The sequence below is a fragment of the Vulpes vulpes genome, chromosome 1, assembly GCF_048418805.1.
Source record: "Vulpes vulpes isolate BD-2025 chromosome 1, VulVul3, whole genome shotgun sequence".
Lineage (NCBI taxonomy): Eukaryota > Metazoa > Chordata > Mammalia > Carnivora > Canidae > Vulpes > Vulpes vulpes.
The window spans coordinates 158,939,209-158,957,309 of record NC_132780.1 but is presented as its reverse complement, the minus strand read 5'-3'; the positions used below and the strand labels follow the sequence as shown (position 1 = coordinate 158,957,309).

Sequence of the window (18,101 nt, the reverse complement as noted above, 5' to 3'; positions counted from 1 at the left end):
TAAACATTTTTATCATCAAAGGAGAATCAGGTTTGCTTATTATGTATTGTGTCACATTTTCCAATCTCATCTCTGATTTTAGCCATTAATTCAGTTTCTACTTGTCTGTCCCAAGCCCTTGAGCCCCATTTGTCACTTTGTGCTTCGATGTTGCTCGGTGCCGTAGGTGTCTTTAGGACTTCTCTCTGGGCAAACATGCAGAAATCTGAAAGGTAGGAGATCTCTTGCACAGAAGGCCAATTCCAAACCAATGGAAAATAAAAACTGACTCATAAATACCCTTTCCTATTAATCTTTGACTCTCAGAGAGATAGTTTGAAAAGCATCCCATGTACTCATTTAAAATCTCATGTGGATTGAGCCCAGTTTCCCTTAGAAGTGACTGGATAATGCACTGTTATTATCAAATTCCTATCTTTGCTTATGTTCCCTGGGATTACTTCCAAAAGAATCCACATGCATCTAAATTCTTGTCACAGGCTCTGCTTTAATGGTGGTAGCTGGGCAAGACAAGCTGATACTTTAGCAATACTATTCGCCAAAATTTAGTACAATTTTAGTATAGAAATACTATTTATTCCACACTTCTTAATTCAAGTGTTTCCTCAAATGATTCTGCAATGTTTAGCAATCTTCCTAGCTATTTGTGTTTTATGTCGTTATTGTAAATTGGAAAATCTTCTAGACATTGTTTGTGTAATTTTTATATAAGAACATTTTGATTATTTCATTTTGGTGTTTATTTAATTTGGTTCCTTATGTAGATAGCAATTTAAATTTAAAGTTAAGTAATTTTAATAATTTATTTTATTTTAATAATAAATGCATTAATTTTAATTTACTATTATTTTATTACAGAATTCTCGATACTCAGGGATGCCTGGGTGGCTCAGTGGTTGAGCATCTGCCTTTGGCTCCGGGCGTAGCCCCAGAGTTCCAAAATCCAGTCCCACATCCGGGCTCCCCTGGAGGAGCCTGCTTCTCCCTCTGCCTATGCCTCTGCCTCTTTTTCTGTGTCTCTCATGAATAAATAAATTAAATCTTTATTTAAAAAATTCTTGGTACTCTAAGTTAAACATAATATCAAAACCAAAAATATTACAGATCACGTATTGAAAGTTATTATGGTGCTTGGCAATGGGATAACATGTATGGAACAAAATCTTGCCTTTATTAACCATTGTTTCTTAATGTTTAATGTTCCTTGATAATAGATTAATAATCAGTTAAGAAACATTTTTTTACAGTTAAGAAACATTAAACATGAATAAGTCAGATGAGAAGAAAGGTAATTTGAGTCAATCACTTTCAGCTAGTCTCATGTTGAAAAATATTTGGTTTCAGGATGCCTGGGTGGCTTAGTGGTTGAGTGTCTGCCTTGGGCTCAGGGTATGATCCTGGGTCTGGGGATCCAGTCCCGCATCCAGCTCCCTGTGAGGAGCCTGCTTCTCCCTCTGCCTATGTCTCTCTCTGTGTGTCTCTCATGAATAAATAAATAAAATCTTAAAAAAATTAATTGGTGTCTCGGATTTTTTTCCCTAATGCTTATAAATCCTGATGACAAAGCTAACAGCTACTGGATAGTTTATCAACACTGCTTCATTGAGAATTATTTATTGATTATATCTAAATTAGCATCTCTGGTAACTCTGTATCCTGTTACCCTGGTAATTCTTGTCCATATCTCTTATCAATAGCTGTTATCATATAATAATGTATAGGTTTATTTTCTATTTCTCACACTGGAATATAAGCATAATGAAGACAGGGCCTTTGTGCTGTTAGTGCATGGAAAACAGTAGATACTGAATCAATATTTGATATTTAAAAGAATGAATATTGCACAGAAACTTTGAAAACAGTGTTCATATTCCAAATTTTGAGTGAAAGCCTTGATGTTTCTGAGTAGTTTAATTTCTCAAGCCCACTTTGTCTGTAAAAGTTGAGACAAAAATTGATAACAAGTTTAATATGATCTACTGTTAAATCTATAGATTTTTTTTACTGCTCCATCCTGACTTCAAGATTTAGCAATGTACCAATAAAAGGTTTTATTCTATAGAGGTTTTTTAATGTGCTTGAATGAGAGTGGGGTGTCTGAAGGATATTACATTTGCTATCCAGATCTCTGGCCGAACTTAGACCTATCTCATAATTAATTGGAGATTCTCAAAGTACAACAGAAACTTTATAAAACTCAATGTATTTTATGTTAAGGTTACCTACTGTGATCTTTTCTAAAATGTGAAACTGAATGAATATTTCATTAGACATTTTAAAAAGAAGCTCCAAGTAGCAGGGGTATGGCATATGCTATGTCAAAGAAATAGTAATATAGATGACATTGAGACGCTGACATTGTAAAATATTCATGACGATATAAGTATCTATTAAGAAGTTGGTATCATAAAAACTTCCTGCACTGGAAATACATTCTCTTTTCTCGCTTAAGAAGACAATGCAATGAGATGGCCACTATATACTTACTTTTGCACATTCTCTAATAATTTAGATGCTCTCAGAATATATAAGGGGAAAAAAAGACTAGATATTTGTAAACATATATATATATCCTAAGGTGGGATTCTAAATAAATTGTATCTTTCTAAGAATAATCTTAATAAAAATCTACTGAAGGTGAACCTTCCCCTTGACAGCCTCTTAGATATTTGTTCTCTTTCTGTCTCTGTCTCTCTGTCTCTCTTTCTCTCACACACACATATTCACATACCAAAAAACCCTTTTATTCTATGCTCTTAAACTGAATGATTATAAAATCTTTACAGTATGTTATCTCTTACAAAGAACTTTCTCATCACTATTTTATCCAAAGCTCACCAGGCAACTGCACAATAGGATGTCTCTAGAAGAAAAAATGGAAAGTTAAAAATGTCTGGTTATCTTCTGATAGATTTCATGTCCAGGACATGTCAGACACTGCACTCAAGGCAGTCTTTCTGATTCTAATAGTGAACCTAAATTTTATAAGCTCTAGCTTTGGTTTCTCTCCCTCTTCTTCTTCCTTCTCCTAATTCTATTATCTCAATTTTAGAAATGGAAAAATTGAGGATGAGAGAGTTTTTTGTTTTGTTTTGTTTTTGTTTTTCTTGTTTTTTTTTTTTTGATGAGAGAGTTTTTAATTTGAAAAAGATGATAGAGTATAAGTGATTTACTAGCATTTGTGTCCAGGTTTTCTACTCTCTCTCTCTCTCTCTTTTTTTAAGATTTTATTTATTTATTCATGAGAGACATGGGGGGGGGGGTGGGCAGAGGGAGAAGCAGGCTCCCAGCAAGGAGCTCAATGTGGGATTCCATCCTGGATCCGAGGATCATGTCCTGAGTTGATGGCAGATGCTCAACTGCTGAGCCATCCAGACATCCCTCCACCCTCTTTGTCTTGAACTAATATTTGATTCTACACTTACTGTTTATTGCTTTCAAGATTTCATTTTCTTCATAATGAAGTGTTTCTAGATATATTTGCTATATTTTACTTTACAGTTACTCATGGAAAATAAAGCAATTGTTTTCTTTCTTTTTAAAAAAGATTTTATTATTTATTCATGAGAGAAACACAGAGAGAGGCAGAGATTTAGGCAGAGAGATAAGCAGACTCCCTGCACAGAGCCTGATGCAGGACTTGATCCCAGGACCCCGTGATCAAGACTTGAGCCAAAGGCAGACATTAAGCCACTGAGCCACACAAGTGCCCCTAGAGCAATTGTTTTCTTTCACTAGAGTCAAATTAAATAATACTTACACAATCATAAGCACCCTCTCTTTTTTCAAACATCAGTAGTATCACAAAGGCTATTTTTATTTTTCACTGAGATAGAAAGTTAGACATCAGCTTATAATGGAGGTATATACAGATTCACAATGAAGCTAATGACGTTTCAGCTTCAGAATGTCCCATTTCCATGGGTTTGTTGCAAGGCACTTTGTCTAAATTTATATTATTTTTCTCAAAAAAAAAAAAAGCTCCATATAGTACATATTTTAAAGTCCTCCTGCCAAAAATTGTGTTCTATTTTATCCAGGGTTAAGTTTGTCAAAGGGCTCTGAAAACTACATGTTTGGATAAAGAAACCCAACAGGAAAAGAGATATGGAACTGACCAGAAAGAAGTAATGCATAGATTTAAATTTGTGGTTTGCTCATGAACAAGATTGTTGTCTTTTTTTTTTAATTGTAACTTTCATTCAAGAGTGAGGAGAAGGGGGATGTTAGATTCCAGTAACAGTTTAAATATCACATTCATACATAAGCTACACCTCGGGTAGATTCTCCTCTCCTGGACCACTTAGTCTTATTATCAAAAAATTAGATGTGATCTGAGGTTTTGCAGTACTTATAAGCTAACAAATAAGCCTACCAGTTTCTTGGTTGTTGGCAGAGGACAAGAAACCTCTGGGTGAGAAAGAAACGACTTTATAATTGCACATCAAACAGCATAAACCTAATGTTTGCATTATTTCTCCTATACTTCATGTTCCATAGGAGCAATGTGGGGTGGCGCAAGTAGATTCCACATAGGCAGTAAGCTTGTATAACAGTCGGAGAAATCCAATGATAAGAAGAAATCCATTCATAAGAAACCCCAACATTTTGAAGGGGTCACTTTCGAGTCTGCTCAAATCTTGGGCATAAATTCCCTAGAGGGAGTTATTATCTTTATCATCTTGGGCAGCAGACAATTCTGCCCTCTGCCCTGGAGAAAGACATTATTTCTGCTTCCCATGTCTGCTTGCTATGCAGTTTTGAAAAGACAGTCTGAAACAAAAGCATTCAATGTCTGTGCTCAGATGTGCAGAAACGTGAGACCAATAGAGAATTGTCTCCCAACAATCATTATCACTTTGTAATTTCCTTTGTCTGAGAATATAAAAGTTCTCACAAATTTAGGGAAGGACTGATTGTATCCATTTTGATAAGTGGCCATCAGAATCTGTTTAAGCATTCAGTGACAACTCCTCTCAGTCATCATTCTTGGGCAAGCTAACCAATCAGCATCCTCCTCTTGCTTCTGAAAGTCAGCCAATCAAGAATGGATTATATTTAATAATCTCGCCTCTGAGTGCAACCGATCAAAAACCATTTCATCTGAGTAACCATACTTCTACAGATGATGGTGACTCATCAGCTAAGTCCTGTAACTACTGAAGTCCTCTTCTTTTTCTTTTTTTTTTTTTGATTTTTTTTTGAAGTCCTCTTCTTAACACTATTAAGATTATCTGTTATGCTGAAGGAGATTGTGACTGATTAGCAGAGCTTTCTTCAAAAGCAATACATTTAACTGTGTCTTTTTATTGCAGGTATCATAAGGTGGTATTATCATCTGATATATTTCACTTAGTCATTTATTTGTATATTTACTATTTCCACTTATTAGTAAGCTCTATGAGAATGAAGATCTCGTCTGTCTTGTTGCCACTATATTCTTGATGAGTTTATTGTTAAGTCCAGAGTAGGCTGTTGAGAAATATTGGTTAGAGGACTGAATTAACTTAAAAAAATTAATTCAATATTGAAAGTTGGTAAGATAGGTGACAATAAATATACTACACCAACTGAAGGCACAGTTACTATCACAAACTCAAGTGTGAAGTCAGGTAAAAGGTAGAAGATTAAAAGTATTAGCAATTCAGGTAATATTGAATTCATGTTAAAATGTAAGACATGATATAGTATTAAGACAATTGAAAATCAGAGAGAATGAAAAATGTGGTCAGAAAATAAAACATTCAAGGTTACAGTATTAGGATTTAAAATACCTGCAAAATCTAGAGGGATTAGTGCTACCTACCCAACAGAATGCTATGTAATAATGGAAATAGCCATATGTAGCTATTAGGAACTTAAAATGTATCTACAGTGACTAAGAACAGGGACTGTCTTTAAATTTTATTTAATTTGGGATGCCTGGGTGGCTCAGCAGTTGAGCGTCTGCCTTCGGCTCAGGGCATGATCTTGGGACCTGGGATTGCATTCTGCATCAGGCTCCTTGCAGGGAGACTGCTTCTTGCTCTCCCTGTGTCTCTGCCTCTCTCTATGTGTGTGTTTCTCATGAATAATAGGAAGTAAAGTCCTGCATTTAGTCATTAAAAATAAATAAAATTTTTAGAACATTTATTTAATTTTAATTGAAATTCAAAAAGCTATATGTGGTTAGTAGATACTGCATTGAATAGCAGAGATCTGAAGAGTTCTTAAAATTTTTGTTTTAAAAAGTCCCTTAGGAAATCTGGCATAAGTTCTGGATCCCACTTAGCAATCCTGACCTAAGGTAAAGACCTGAAAAGAGATCATTGTACCACAGTGAAGAGAGGGTCACTGATGCAAAAACATCAGGAAATGAAGAGACATGTGTAAGAATAGAGTTATATTAACATGGAACTTACATAAAACAATGGCAGTTACACTCCTCTTGTTTCTCAACCTTGCTTTCTGAAATGAATCTTAATGTAATAACAGCATCCTAGTGCTCTGCTTTACCTCTGCTAAGTTGCCAGAATGAGGCTAAAGAAAATTTGTGTAAAGAGAGGTGCTGGAAAGCTGGAAAGCAGACTTTCAGTACAGGATTTGGGAATTGGATTACACCCCATTTTGATGGCAATGAAAGCCTCATGAATGTGTGGGACGTGGTATGGTGATGATCTCTAGCATTCAGTGGCATAATCAGGACTGGTAAAATACATGCCACACATACATTAAAAAATTATTACATAAGGGAATTCATGGATTTTGCAATCCCCTTAAACCAAAAAATTGACCTTACTTTAAGAACACCTGGACTTAAAGATAATTAGAGGATTGAAATACGTGGAGTAATTAGTAGTGAGAGCAAGCCATGCAACAATTAAAAAGCAATTCTGGGATTTTTAGCCATTTTTTAAAAAGGAAATCTATTTAGGGTTAATAGGTATAATTTCAACAAAGAGTGTGTAAAACAAAATGGTCAAGGAAATTGCAGGTAGAAGTTTTCAGTGAAACAGTACTACACAACTGAGGTAAATCTATTGACACAGAATGATTCAAAGTTTCATTGGGAGGGCACCGGTGATCATGTGACTGCATAAGTGAGTAAGTGCATAGGGTGGCATGCTAGACCTGTTACCCTCAAATAAGGGCACTGTGTGGAATTTTGCTATTGTGGGGGAGGGGAACAAGAAGGAGGAAGTCATGTGTAAGCATATTACAAATTGCCCCAGGAAAGAAAACTGGTAATGTTGATTTACGTGACTTCCAAATACTCCAGTGTTAGTAGAGAGATACTGAATTGATCAATTGTGTTTAAACCAAATTAGAAATGTCAATTTATTTTGGGTTTAATTCAAATACTTTGACTATTTCATCTTCCACTTTACATTTGTGTGAAATTAAACAGTGTAGTTTAGTATAATTACTTTATTAAGCAAAGTTTTAGAAGCTAAGCATTTATATGTCATTTCAAATCTCTGGTACAGAATTTTATTTTCACTCTGTATCCATGTCATTTATAAATGGTCTCCAATACCCAGATGTATTACAACCTTCTGTATATGGCAAAAACCACTACTAGTGTAAAGTAGATGTGTATGGCTACTTCAGCACAGATTTGCTGCCTGTTGATAACCTGAATTTTGCCTTTAAGAAAGAAAGAGATACAAAAGCAAAAGATGGTAGTATAATAGAATCAGTATAGATTTTGAGTATAGTAGATAAAGGTTATTTACTATCTGCTGGTCCTTGGATAAAATCCTTAGATCAGCTAAGTCTCATTCCCTCCTCTATGAACTAAGATAAATGAAAGAATGAACGAAACAATGGCACGTGCAAATCATTAAGCACATGATCACATGCAGTTAATAAAAAAATGAATCAATGATTTAATGGGTTCCTGAATCCAATTCAGCAGTGCTTAAAGTAATGGGGGAAATAAAGAGGGAAATCTTCTACTGCTTTCTAATATGGTTTGAAAATTAACTAGTCTTAGATTGTTTCTGAGATAAAGTGATTTACACATAGAAAACTTGCTAACTATATTCACTATAAAATGTTAGGCTTAAAGAAGATATTGCTGTGACTACCACTCAGATGATAATGATAGTAATGGTTTTATGTTTTAAGATAAATTTCTTCTTCTGGGACTTACGGTATATTTTAGATCTTTATTTATGAACTTTCAAAGTTCATAAATGCAAGAACTTTCAAAGTTCATAAATGCAATTGTAAATTCAGTTAAAATATTTGATTTTTAAAGTAACATTATCTTGTTATAGATAATATGAATATGATAATTATAAATTTTGGGAGAACATAGCCTCTTTCCTAATACAACTTTCTTCATAAGAAACTTATGGACCAGGAATGTATTTGGGCTATGTTATGAAAATTGTATCCAAAACAAGTCTTACAAAAAAAAAAAAAGATACTTTAAGGGTAGCCATCTGGCTCAGTGGGTAGTTATGTGACTCCTGATTTTTGATTCATGAGTTCAAGCCCCATGTTGGGGATGGAGCCTACTTAATTAAAAATAAAAAAATAAATAGATGCTATAATTGTCAAATTTGCAAAATCACATGTATTGGATCACTAAATTACAAGATTTTGTGGAAAAGCTAATGTTGAATACAAAAGATGCATTAGTATATTAGAATGTTATTTCTCTTTTGTCTGTCCAGAACTCATTGAATTTCAGAAAAGTTGGAGCCTTTGAAAACTGCTTGCTTTGTAAAAATTAACTAAGTAATCTTCCATGGTAATGAAATTTTAAGTTAAATAATATTCAAAATTTTGGTTCAAGAATTATTGGAAATCTTTCATCAGAATATTCAAATACTGCACTCCCCAAATATTTTTCTTTGCAAGCTTTTAGTGAGTTATAATAATGAAACAAAAGCTTACAAACTGGAAGATACTGAAATTTTTCCTAAAAATTAAGGCCAGAATAGAGAAAATCAAGTTATGAGAACATAAAATTTAATTTTTAAATTTTATAATTTTACCTTGGGATTTCTCAAATTATTAGAAGGAAATTTTGATAAAGCTTCTATTTTAACTGGATAATTTCATAATTTGAACTACAGGGAAATAAGCATATACTAGTGCAGCATCTAAAATGGCAAATTCTTCTGGAGCACCTGGGTGGCTCAGTTGGTTAAGCATCTGCCTTAGGCTCAGGTCATGATCCCAGTGTCCTGGGACCAAACCCTGCATAGGCCTCCCTGCTCAGTGGGAAGTCTGCTTTTGCTTCTCTCTCTCCCTCTAACCCTCCCCCCAACTCATTCTCTTCCTCTCTCTCTTGTTCTCTGTTTCATTTGCTCTCTGAAATAAATAAAATATAAAACTTAACAAAAATAAAATGACAAATTGTTCAAAATAATAATAAATGGAGACAATTTCCTTGATATGTTTTTTTTCCCCATAAATGATTATAAAATTAACAGTTCAGGAAAGGTGAGTCAGGACCTTAAAAGACGCTGAGGAAGAGTGCCTGCAAAAATAGAAGAGTTGGATGATTCTGTTAAATTGTGTCGACCTTTTGCATAGGCATAGTGAGAGACTCAAGATCAGTAACAAGCAGCTAACTGTGAGCCAAAAGAGCCTTTTTGGTAGCTTATGAAAAGGCATTATCTCCTAAAGTAGAAGAGTAGATATAGCCAAGCATCGAACTGAAAATGTGGTAGAATCACAAAATTCCAAAGGCTTTTCAATGGTCTCTCCAAACACTTTTATGGGTCTTCTATGCTACAGGACCCACACTAAGAAAAATTTAGGACTTTGATATGTGTGATGAAGATTTCTGGATGGATGACCCTGAGTATGCTGTCTCTGTTGATCAATCTGACCTTTTCACGTTCAGGGTGGTTTATCTTGCCCTAGTACAGTTTAGCTCTTTTCCTTTGATAGATGCTGCTGCAGATTTTCACTTGGCCTTGTGAAGCAATGAGTGCTTCTCTCAAGAATTTGAATTTTAAGACCATAACAGTGGTTGAATAAAAGCATAACTTGGCTGGGGATGAGATGGGCCTGGGAAAGAAACTGTAATAATTAATTAGCATGTGCCAGTCTTTTGTTTTGAGCATCCTCGTTGAAGAGGGCCAGAAAATAAGACTGGTTTGACTTGGATGCACTTTTTTAGAACATGGATTTGCCATTCCAATCAGGAATCAGAGGATGTTGTTTCTAGAGGAAAAATAGATGGAGAGCCAACAAAGATGCTGCTTAGCATTTATGATCCAACAAGGCTAAAATAGGGAGGCAGAAGGCTGAAGACTGGTGGCGAGGGTGGAAAGTTGCAGAGGTAGAGGAATCAGAATAAAAAAAATCACCTACTCTCACTCATGTACCAGATGTGAGGCAATTTTCAGATTGTAGAATCCATTGACTGAAGAACTAGCTGGATTCATAGAAGGAAAGATTCTCTCAGTCCTTTCCAGAAAGGACTCAAGGCCATTTACTTGTGTGAGTGTACTTTAGAGAAAGAGGAATAACCAGACTGAGCAGAGCAGGGATACTGAGTGTGGGCAAGGCTTGGATTTCTCTTATGGGAAACCTTGATCTAAGAACATGCCAATTGTCTCACTGGAACCTTCTTCGAACTGCACTGTGGTGTGAAACTGCCTATCCAACTTCATCCCCCCTTCTCTCTCTCATTTATCTGCAGGATAATTGGTGGCTCACCTTTTCTCCAGATGCCTCTCTTTCATCTTCACCAGTATTTCCTTAATACACCTTTCATATGCCTAATCCCCATCTGGTGTCTACTTCTCAGAGGACCTGAGTTAATGCCTCGAAGAAAAGTGATCTGCAAGGGCTCAAAAATATTATAAGTGTGAAAGTTTTTATATAATTTGCTAAAATATTTATGTTATTTAATATAAAACAATAGAATTGAAAACTACCTCTATTTAAAAGATTTTTTTTTAAACATACTGGTTCCTTAGCATCTCCTGAGACTATTTTCCAAGTAAAGATAATTATGGTATATAGGGAAATGTCAGTGAATGATGGTGAGAATTTCAAATTTATGCATAAAATGCAACTGTTTCTTTCTGAATCACAGAAAATTTTGAAGAAAATATAAAAACTAGTAAGATCACATATAAAATATATTTTAGTAAATTGTCAGTAGCAAAGTTTCAGGGAATTTATTAAGATACATGAATAATTATTCTATTCAACTTACTTTTGGATGCTCATATAACTGATATAAAAATGTTTATTTAATGTCAATTATATATGTTATAAATACTTCAGTGATATATGCTATATATGTATGTGTACATTTAATGTACATACAATGTACACATAATTTCTTTATATATGAAGAATCTTAGCATAAATGCTTGATTAATTTGACACATATAGGCATCATGTAATTATCACTAACATTAAGACAGAAAATATTTCTACCATCCGAGGTGGTTCTGTTATGCCTGTTTTCATTCAAAACCTTCCCATAATCGCTTCTCCGCCTTTTGGCTAAGATCAAGTGCAAAATCCTTCCCATATCAAGGCAATCCATTTTCTGATGTCTATTACTGTATATTGTTTAGCCCATTTGTGACTTGCATTTAAGGGAATCATATATGGTGTTTATTTGTGGTGTCTGTCTTCTTTCCCCCAATACGGTATATTTGAGAATTTGGAATCTATTCATTCATGTTGAGATAGATAGATAAATAGATGATGTTAGAGACAGAGGTAGATAAATACATAGGTAGATAGATAACAAATTGATAGAAAGATAGTTTATTAGTATTCCATGAATACTATGTAGTATGAACATACTCCAATTTTTTAATCCAGTTTGTTAATAGGTCACTTCCAGTTTGGGATCATTATGAAAGAAGCTGCCACAAACATTTCTTTCTTTTTTTAAGATTTTTAATTTTTTATTGATGTTGAGACACAGAGAGAGAGGCAGAGGTATAGGCAGAGGGAGAAGTGGGCTCCCCACAGGGAGCCCAATGGAGACTCAATCCCAGGACTCTGCTATCATGACCTGAGTAAAGGCAAATGCTCAACCACTGAGCTACCCAAGTGTCCCAATCATTTCTTTCTTAATGTATGCAACTATTTATCTTGGATATATTCTGAGAAGTAGAATTGCTAAATCATAGGCAGTTGTAAGATCATGAACCTACTTTAAAATTTGATAATATGTGAAAATTTACCTAAGGTGGTTGTACCATTTTATACTTTAGTCAGGTTCCCTTCACAGTATGTATAAGAGTTTCAGTTGCTATACATCCTTGCTAACACTTGGAATTCAGGATTTTGTTGTTGCTGTCATTTTCTTATCTTAGGTATTGGAGTTATTGTTGCAAACTGTTATATCATTGTAGTATTAATTTGTTTTTATCTAATGAATGATACTAATGAAATTTCATAATTCATTATTCATTCATATATCATCATTTGTAAAGCTTATTCAAGTCTTTGGCTTATTTTACTTATTAATTAATATTAGTTTGTGGTCTAGATACAAATCCTTTTACAATACATTAATTGTGAATATTTCTTTCCAGATGCATGTTATTTTGATTTTCATGTAGATATTTATTTTGTAAAATATTTTTTTCTAAGATTTTATTTATTTATTCATGAAAGACACACAGAGAGAGGCAAAGACATAGGCAGAGGGAGACACAGGCTCCCTGCAGGGAGTCCAATGTAGGACTAGATCCCAGGACCTGGGATCATGACTTAAGCCAAAGGCAGATGCTCAGCCACTGAGCCACCCAGGTACTCCTATTTTGTAAAATATTTTGAATAAAATTGTTTCATACAATAATGAACATGACTGAATAAATTTGCTAGTCAATAAATAAATGTTTCAAAAATTAAATAATTTAAATTTTAAAGCAAATTCTGTCTCAAAAGAGTACAAGTTTGATTTTTAATTATATATTCATTGTTACTATGGCATTAATATGTTAATACAGTAACAAAATACCATGTAAATATATTTCATGTATATTAGTAATAATTTTAATGTGACTTGACTAAAACAAGGTATTGTTAATGAAAATAAGTCAACTTAATTACATGTTAGATAAATAAATTTGACATGTAAGTGTAAGGTGTACAGCATGTTACTTTTATACATTTATATGTTGTAATAAAATTGTCGATGTAGCAGTGTTTATTACATTATTGTTACATAATTATATTACACAATTATAGTTCAATATTATTATCTAAATCACACATTATTTTTAAAATTTAGAAATAAATCCTTTACCCATCAGAATACTTCAGTTAAGAAGTCCTGGCCATCCATGAGTCACCAGTAGGAAGTAGTCTCTGGTAAATTTTCCATCTCCATACCTCTGAGATCATACCATATGAACTGCATGGTGTTTGTGCTGGTTACGACTTCTTTTTTAGCGAGTGTGATTTTTATCCTTCTGGCAATCTAAGATGTTAAAATATGTATTAGAGGTTATAATAAGAAAGGAAATAAAGATGAAGGATCTGCATGGGAACTTCACATTACTGAAGATGTGGAAAGAATAATATTAGAAACAGAGAAAGTGGGAAGATAGAACTAAGCATCTATCCTGTACAATTGAATGGAAAAAAAATGAGTCTAGACAAAAAATCTGTAGTTTCTTCTTAGTGCCATGAGAACTTTTTTTCCCCCTAAGATTGATTGATTAATTGATTGAATGATTGATTGATTGATGAGAGTGAGGGAGAGACAGAGAGAAAGAGCATGCACACACAAGTTGGGGAAGGGACAGAGAGAGAATCTCAAGCAGACTCTGAACTGATCCTGGAGTGGGATACAGGACTGGATATCACAACCATGAGCTCATGACCAAGATTCAGACCAACTATGCCATCCAGGTGCCCCATCATAAAACTTTTAAGTTCTAATCAGAAATGAAGGAATTTATGAAAAGGAACTATAAATGGGCATTATGACAGGTTAAATAATTTTTTATAGGTTTCAAAGAAATGAACAGTCAAAAAATGTAATAGTACTTGCAATAAAGACTATCAAGCAAAATATGATTATTCTGTCCAGTTTCTGTTCTTGTAGAATTGTTTTATAATTGAATATCAAGATGAAATAATTCATCCTTGCAAAATCATTAAGGGACCTACTCTGTCAAAAACCCAGTATATAAGGCACCTTAGGTGGCTTAGTCAGTTAAGCATCAGACTCTTGATTTTGGCTCAGGTCATAATCTCAGGGTTATGAGATGGAGCCCCAAGCAGAGCTCTGGACTCAGTGGGGAGTCTACTCAAGATTCTCTCCCTCTCCTTCTGCCCCCCACCCCCAGAATAAATAAACAAATCATTAAAAAATAAACCCAGTATGTAAAAATAAGAAAGATACTTCAATGAATTAGCTAGATGCCTTTCAAAGCTTAGAACATGAGGTGACATCCAGAAAATAGAAGCTTCTATAGAATCTCTATCAAGGTGAAGAGAAGAAAAGTGGCATAATCAGAGCATCAGATTATCAAAAACTGAGGCTAGCCTAGCCTGAGGTGAAGCATATGATTCTTAGTGCAAATGTTCTATAAGTTTTGTAATGTAATTAATGGGAGATGACTACCAACCTCTAAGCTATCCCTTATCTCCATACTAGTCATTCAAACTTTGAATTCCCATTTGTTGTTCCAAGTAGTGCACATTATCATTCAGTTTAGGAGATCCTTAAAAACTCTACTCATTTATTGATAATTTAGCAATGTATATCTATGTCTAGAGGTCAAAATCAAGATTATAGGGATGCCTGGGTGGCTAAGTGGTTGGGCCTCTGCCTTGGGCTCAGGGCATGATCCCAGAATCCTGGAATCAAGTTCCTCATTGAGTTCCCCACGTGGAGCCTGTTTCTCCCTCTGCCTGTGTCTCTGCCTCTCTCTGTGTGTGTCTCTCATGAATAATAAATAAAATCTTTTAAAAAATCAAGATTACATATGCCTTAAAAAACAACAAAAAACCCCAGCGAAACAATACTAACTCCATTATCATCGCATAATACTATGACTTATTTTCTCTTAGGTAATTTATTCTATTACATTCGAGATACCTATATACTAGTCTTATTTTCCCTACTAGATTTTAAGTTCTTTGCTCACAGGATCTTTTTCATTGAATCCTTTACATTCAACACAGTATCTTCCTGAAAGTGAATAGTTAATGAATGGATGCTGAATTGAATTAAATGTGTTCAATTTACATATGTTAGCTCTTTTCTTAGGATCCAATGTATTTCATACATTTTGAAAAACACTCTGGAATAGGTAAACAACCCATTGTTGCATAGCTGGCAGATGAAAATGCCAAAATTCCTGAACAAATCTGCCTTTCTGAAGTTAGTACTCTTTTCTTCCCTATTTGTGCTGTTGTTTCATTAGAGACACAGTTGCACAATTTAAAAGGAACTTGGCAGCATATGTTATAAATCTTATGGGAAGTTTGCGACTAAGAACTGGAAATCACAATCATTTGAATTATCTCAATGTATATGCAAGTCGAAGCTGATGAGATCTAATTCAAGGGTCATCCAGCCTCCTATCATCTGGATGGAGTTGTGAACCATAACGTATTGGAGAAATGAAACAGAGTTCTTCTTTTTTTAAAGAATCACATTGTACTTGCTTTAATAGTCTTTATATATCTAAAGTGCAACCAAGATCAAAAGTTCATCAATGTAATGCATCAAAAATTTAGCTGCAAGTAAAATCTAAAGATTGATTTTAAATTCTGAAAGTTATAATTTATAGTAGAAATATTATAAAAACAATATTTTGACCCAAATCACCTTCATGTTTTTTTGTCAATTCATATGTTGTTAAAAATAATGATGATATTTTGACCTACCAGAAATATTAAGTCTCCAAATGCAAGAACAGCCTATTTTCTGACCTTTATATAATGTAAAAATAAAATGTTTCTTCATGTATATATATATGTAAATATATACATATCTCATATACATGTCTCATATATATTGTGATGCAGGTATTCATATATATATTGCCTGTTTTTCACCTTTAGAATTTTAAAATATCCATATGTAAGTTCTGATATATTAAGAGTCTACCAAAAGGGATCTCTATGACTGACAAATAGTATAGATCTAGAGACAAATTACTATATTTCCCTAACAACTGGAAATTACCATCTTTCTACTCTTTAGCAATTTTCTTGGCCTGCTTTATCTAACATTGTAAAACTATAATGTGGTATATAGAGTATTTTTCTCTTCATCATATTTAACAATCTAGGAAGGATAAATGAACCCACAATTAAGGGAAACACCACAAAATAAAGAAACGTGTACATACGACACATGAGAAAATAAAAATAAAATATATGAATAATACTCTTAAGAAATTAAGATGTATTTGAAAAGTATTTAATCTCTACAATGTATCCTGTTATTACTCCCAATGAGCAACTCTGATCAAAAATAGACTTTGCTTTATAGAAAACTGATTCTTCATTTCATTAGCTCTTCTGAATTGACAAGATGACTTATTCATCAGAGGCAATCTGTGTGTGTTTGCATGTGTGTTTCTTTTTTATTGCAATTTCACTATTTCTCTTTGGAAAGGTTACTATAGAAACTGCTGTTACTATTGATTTTTTGAAACAACAAGTTTCCTTGAATATTAGGAAACATTATTCTGAGGCATTATTTTTATCTTGTAGCTCCTTAGAACACATTAGACTTTAACTACAGTACAAAGATAATCTACATCGTCCCTTTATATAATGTGAAAAAACACATTATAAAATAGTAAAATCCAATGTAAATTTAGTTAGCAATTAAAAAGAAAAATCAATAGTTTATTTCCTTTAAGCTGTTCAGGATTCATTTTTCATTCCATTGGTGGTATGCTAGCTTCATGGCCTTTCCTCTCAGTGCTGTAGATAGGTTTTGAGTAATCTCTACATGTCCAATACGGCTTTCAGAGGTATCCTGCAGTACAGTGTGAACATTTCCCAATACCACCTCCCCCTTGAAGTCATTTAAGTGATCCCAGTGGCACTCAATTCTACCCTCTTTAAGCAATTCTAAAGGTACTTCTTTATTGGATACATGAAGTATAAACCCCTTGAAATTGTACACAGGTGGTTTAACATTGGGACTAAATCTAGACAGATGTCTTTTTCTTTCAATTCTACCACAGCTCCATGTCTTTTTTCCTTCTGGTTTATGAGCCTTGAGCTGCAAGCACTCTGATACCCATTCTGAAACACATCACATGTTTTCCATATCTCTACACCCTTCTATAAGATGTTTTCTCTCTGATACATCCTTCTAAACACCCTATCTCATGAACTGCTAACTCGCCTTGCAAGTCTCAGTTTACATTATACCTTCATTATAAAAATAGTAGCCCTAGAGTTAATCAGTACTATTTACGAGACTGCTTAACAACCTTATAAACCATATTCCCTATGTATACTATATATACTATATTTCAAGTATTTGTATATGGCCTTAAGTGAATTACATAGTCAGAAGAGAATTTAAAGTTTATATGGATAAAACTTATTTGAACACATAAATGTAAGCAATAAGTGGTGTCTTTGCTCTTATTAGTCTTATGAAGTTTATTATATTCAGGCACATACTGAGCAAAGAGCTAACTATATTAAAAAGTGAGGATTTCCTTCTTATCTCTAGAAGGCTGTCAAAGAAAGTCATTAATATTAAATTTGAAGCTATATAATACCCAGGTAGTTGGGAAATCTTTTCTTACCATCTGTTTTAGCAAGTAAGGATTATCAAATCCATTTCAGTCAATTTCTCATTTCAAAACAAATAGAAATGGAGTTAATAATTTCATATATTGCTTTAAAATGTGGGTAAATTGATATTGATGGGGGGGGGATAGCTTTTCGTTAGTCAATCATTCTTAAAAACATAGTTGTTTTCTCTGTGAACAGTAACCAATTCAGAAACCTGGTCAGAGAGGATAACAAATAATGGGAAACAGTTCAAAGACTTTCTTTTATTTGCTCATTTCTCTTACCTATTATGTTTCCATCCTTCATGATTATTATATATAAATATATGTATATATAATAGATACATGTAGACTGATACTAAATATGTATCTATGTATCTATCGGCACACAGA

At 33.8% G+C, this 18,101-nt stretch overlaps 1 long non-coding RNA gene across 1 annotated transcript in view; it reads right to left on the bottom strand.

Moving 5' to 3' along the window:
• LOC140597688 (uncharacterized) overlaps window positions 1-18,101 on the bottom strand; it is a 174,639-nt gene that overhangs the window by 14,586 nt on the left and 141,952 nt on the right. Inside the window, exon 2 of the long non-coding RNA XR_011999535.1 lies at window positions 13,232-13,405. This is a non-coding gene — a long non-coding RNA (uncharacterized lncRNA). The remainder of the gene's footprint in view (window positions 1-13,231; window positions 13,406-18,101) is intronic.